Below are 5,338 nucleotides of genomic sequence, written 5' to 3' on the forward strand. Positions count from 1 at the left end.
ATGTCCTAACCGGCTATGCCACAAAGAAACGTTCGGCTGCTCGGTTACATTGATTACATTTTTAGAGACATTTGATACATAAATCGTGTAAAGTCCTCCAGAATTTACTCCATGTGCTACTGTCATAGAACCCTTGGATATCTTCCACATGTTCTGTCCAAAAGTGGTGACGTAGCCAGCATCATCAAGTAAACCTGTGCTGATCAAGCTCTTTGTAATTGCGGGAACATGTCTCACATTCTTTAGCGTGAAAGAAGAGCCATTCTGAAACTTCAATTGAACATCTCCAACACCTAAGATCTCACATGTCTGCCCATTGCCTAGCCGAACATGATCTTTAGTGGTCACATAAGAGGTAAACCACTCCTTGTTTGGAGACACATGAAGTGATGCCCCTGAGTCTATAATCCAGTCACTCAGTGCATTTCCATCAGATGCTGTAAGAAGAGCTGAGTCCATTGTATTCTTCAAGAAGTAGATGTCTCCTGACACTAGACTGTCATCCTCTGCAACAGTGTTTGTCACAGTTATTTCTTGAATCTTCACTGAGGACTTGTTCTTCTCACCATGGTCTTCAGCTTTCTCTTTGCCTTTTTCTGCTTTCCATTCTCTGCAGTCTCTTTTGATGTGACCCTTCTTGCCACAATGGTAGCATTCTATGTCACTCTTGCCTTTAGCACTGCGGGACTTGCTACGAGACTGATTCCTCTTTCCACCTTTGTACTTTTCTTTGGTCCTTCCCCTGACAACTAAGGCTGTTTCTTTGCCTTTGTCCATTGTCTTTCTATTGGTTTCTTCAGTAAGCATACTTCCTTCTACACCTGCTATGTTCAAACCATCTGGAGGTGCATAATTACTCAAAGCTGTGTGAAAAGTGTCCCAATTTTCCGGCAATGTGATCAACAGGAACATAGCTCTAACAGGTTCATCAAACTTGACACCTTGAGCTGACAACTGACTGTAGATTGTGTTGAATTCATTCAGATGATTGGACATAGGTGTCCCTTCTTTCATCTTCAAGTCAACAAGCTTCTTAAGCCAGTATACCTGTGAAGCTGCACTCTGCTTCTCATAAAGATCACTCAGCTTTAACCATGCTTGATAAGCCGACATCTCGTCTGCTACATTGAAGTAAACGCTTTCTGCCAAAGTCAGCATAATGGTAGAAAGTGCCAATTCATCCATTTCGCTCCATTCATCTTCGTCCATATCTTTTGGTTTTATCCCCTTGAGCTTTATAGGTTTTATCTGCTTCTTTTGTACCAACACGTGCCAAATCTGCTTCTTCCACAATGGGAACTTGGTTCCATCCAGCTTCTTGATATTGTAAAGAGCAGTGTCCTGTGATCCACCCATAGCTACGCTTCACAGTAGTTTACTTTCCTGGGAAAAATTCGACAGAGTTTCCCCTGTAAACTGACCTCTGAACCAATATCAACCTGTCAAATGAACCAAGAAAGCTTCAGATTCTGCGGAATTTTTGGCAGAGTCTCCTTTGTAAAATGGCTCTGGTGTACTAAAAAAACAGACCAAAAAACAGCTCAAAAAACACTGTCTCTTTGACACTGTAAGCTGTGGGTAAACCTGTCCTGCACCTGTACTATCTCTGACTGTCCTGTCACTGTCCTGTAAGCATAGACTGCAACAATGCCTCAACGGCAGTAAAGCAAAGATGCAATCCCAACTGTCTAACTCACAGTCAATACATCCTAGCTGCCTATCTAAGGGTGCTCAAGGGATCGCTCCAAGACCTATATCACCGAAAGGATCTCAACATTCGAGAATCCCCCAGCTCAATAAAACCTCACTCGACCCTCAACAAAGGCTGCAGTAAATCTGACAGTATATAGACTTCCCACAAAGTCATACATCCACAAATTTCCCACTATATGCTGTAACCGCTGCGGCGGTTGTTTGCTGTGTGACTCACAGCCAGCAGACCCTCAACAAACATACATAATCTCTGACAATACATCCCATGTGGAAGTACCTACAATGTCAGGATGAAATCTGGAATATCAAGCAGTAAACACAAGCTACCTGATGAACTAGTGGATGTCGCCTACAGTCTGTGTGTAGATGCGCCCGTGTCGTATGTGACACGCCTCCAAGAACTGTGAGCCGTCCTTCGATGTGTAGACAGCCACAAATCAACACTCTGGGAGTGTCGATATCCTCAGCACCTGCAGTCGTAGGCCATTCTCTCATCAGGGTCCGATCTGTTAAGGTCTATCGTCCAAGCTTGGAATAGGCACATGGCTGATCTCCGCTTTAACTCCCTCTCCAATCACCATTACTCAGTTCCCCCCAAATGATTCCATTTGGTGGTCTTGCCTAGAAGTCCCCCCCTTACCGCAGTCAACTGTTCGAAGGGCTCTTAGCCTCCACAAAAAAGGTCCCAAAACCTGGGCCCAACTTTGGGACCCTATCAATAGATGCTGGCTGGATGAGCTCCAATTGGCCCTTAAGTACATAATTAAACCCTGGGATTTCTAGATTATCAGAGCAAGGACGCGGGTGTTTCCTCCTCTTCTTACTTGGACCCTCTAGGATCCCCTTCCTCTTGACACTCAAGCATTTGTCTGGGCGGGACAATTTAAACTCCTTAGCCCAGTATGGTCATTTACCTCGGGAGCTGGCTCCATCCCAGGTACTTTAAATAAAAGATGGCAGGTGAGCTACTCTCGGAAACAGTGGGAGTTCAAATTCTCTCACATATGGGCTCCCTCAATCGAGCCAAAAAAGTCGGTACTACTCTAGCTTATGCTCTTTGGACAGGGAAGAGAGCTCTCAAAGCCCACCTCGGTTTTGGGATTTGCTGCAAATGTAACCTTGTCATTGAAGACATATGCCACCTATTCTTAGCCTGCCCCTGCAACAAGGAAATTCTTGCCCCACTGTCCCGAACGCTTGGCTTCACTCCCTCTTGGAAACAACTGTTACTAGGGGATTATGCAGGAGTACTATCAGTGTTTTGGAATAAGTCTCGTGCTGAATTTCTGTGGTTGATCTGGCATATGAGGAATTGTAAATGATGTTTGAGGTTGCTTACCAGACACCTAGTCTGAGAATCATACTCTCTTCTCTTAATGTGCAGGATATGAAGATCACCTAGGATCAAGTCACCATATACAGGACCAAGAAGAAAATCTTGAGGGATTCTAAGTACTTCTATGATCGAGTTCAGTCTTGGGGTGCAGGAGGAAACGACCTTGAAGACAAAGTCTTTGCCCGAGATGATTGGGAGAACGAGCTGGATATTGAAATTGCTCACCTCGAGGAAAGGATCAACGAAGGGCACTACTACATGGAATGGCTCCAAACCGAAATTGACAAGCTTCAATGAATGCCTTTGTATATATGATGTACTAGATGTCTAGGGGTTATGTCTCAGAGCCAGCAGTAGTCCTGGCGAGCTTTTTTGTATCTTTTTGCTCTCTTTTAATATAAATTTCACCCGCGCTTACGGTTTTAAAAAAAAAAAAGAGCTCCTTCGTAATGAAAACTGGCGATCCGTCCCAGATTATTATTTAAGTAGGAAACAAAGGGGAAAGTATCTACCTACATTCCCATGGGATCCACTGAGGTATGGAACACGTAACTCGTGAGTGTAAGCGGGGGCGGGGATTATACACACAGGTGTCGATCGACCCCCGAATCCCCCAAGCAGTTTTGGTTGGATTGGGCAGGGGAAGGTGGATTTAGATCATATCCTGAGCAAGAAAATGCTCAAGTCAGTGGTGGTGCTGCCATGACGATCCGGGCTCATCATGTAGAAAGCTTCGGAGTCCTTGGAGCCCACAACTCTCTGGAATTTGGCTCTCATGTATGTCAGCTCGCCGTCATGGCAACCGTGGCCATCTTGCAGGTGATGGAGATGATGATGGCCAGCAGCAGTCGAAGAAGTGGCGGGGAGAACTCCCGCGCCCATGGAGATGGCCTGGCAAAAGGTGAGAACTTGCAGGTCGATGTCGGAGCAAGCCCTGCGGATGGCGTAGCCGGACTTGCGGCCATTGCAGTACATGGTCCACATGGGCTCCAGCAGGAGCTTGTCGCGGTTGTGCCTGCGCTCGCACTCCAGGGCGATGCGCACAAGCCCTGACGCCATCTCCTTCACCAGCGTGCTGGTCGAGGTCGCCAATTCCAGCAGCAGAGCGGGCTGCCGGCGAGGGTCATCTTGAACTGCAAAGAAGACATGCCCTCTCCGATGCCCGAAGAGGGTGCCAGTCACCTTGCTGCCTAATGAAGACGACGAGTACACGTGCTGCTGCTCCATTCCAAATGCAGCAAGCGCCCATGAGAGGCATGGCAGCGGCGGCAAACTGCTCGGAATCATCACGCTCAGCACGGACTTCAACAGGGTCCACACTCTGCTGCTCGCTCCCCGCGAATGACCATGGCCATGGCCCACCTTCATGTGTGTCGGCATCATGAGAGACAGGCTGCTTCCCTGATCTACCCCTCCACCATATAATTGGTCCCCCTCGCCGGCCCCCATCGCCATCGCCAACAGCCTCCTACTACTACTCGGCACACGATCTAGCTGTGCTAGAGGAGCCCCCCCGTGCAGCCTCCGGCAGCTATGGCGCAGCTTCTCGTGCCTCAGCATTGTTTCTGTATTGCACGCACAGCCAATGTAGTGCGATCAGCTCGCGCTCAAAGCTAAGCACAGAGACTCTCTTGTGAGGTTGTGTGAGAGGGGGGCGAGAACGCTACGAAGGAGGTGGGAGGAAGGAGGCAATTTAAATAGGTACTCCGAGAACAACCAGCGCTGGCAAGTTCGCTTTGCATGAAAAATTCCTAGCATACCTTAGCCATACCTTTTTTTGAGGGATCTCCCTTCCAGAGAAAGTTTCTGTATATCTTGTGGATCTTTTGTAGAGCTGATTCTGGGGGCCACCAACAAGAGACATAAAAAATTAAGGAGGCAATGATAAATTGATTTATCACTAGCATTCAGCTAGGTATATTGGACAAAAATCCATCCCATCTTTTGACATTGGACAAAAATCTGTTGAGGACCCAATTCCATCTTTTCTTCTGACTGAAATAGAAGCCCATAGGGATTCCCAACATCCAAAAAGGTACCCCTTCCTCAATAATTTGGTATCTGTATGACTTAAGCTCAACAGCCTATATACCTTGTGGATAAGTAAATACATGTTTTAGTGCGATTGATGACCAAACTTGAGGCTGTGTAGAAAATATCGAGACAACTCCAAAACTTCAAAATGGATAGATCATCGTTGTGAAGAAGTCATGTAGTATCATCAACAAAGAGTTGTAGGCATAAGTGCTCTTTATATGGGAGAGTGATTCCTTTGATTTTCCCTTGGTG

At 46.6% G+C, this 5,338-nt stretch overlaps 1 pseudogene; it reads right to left on the bottom strand.

The window, feature by feature from the left end:
* Positions 1 to 3,505: 3,505 nt before the first annotated feature.
* LOC147451091 (protein MIZU-KUSSEI 1 pseudogene) lies at positions 3,506 to 5,010 on the bottom strand (annotated as a pseudogene).
* Positions 5,011 to 5,338: the final 328 nt, after the last annotated feature.

This window comes from Adiantum capillus-veneris, chromosome 9, assembly GCF_014529385.1.
Source record: "Adiantum capillus-veneris isolate H3 chromosome 9, ASM1452938v2, whole genome shotgun sequence".
Classification (NCBI taxonomy): Eukaryota; Viridiplantae; Streptophyta; class Polypodiopsida; order Polypodiales; family Pteridaceae; genus Adiantum; species Adiantum capillus-veneris.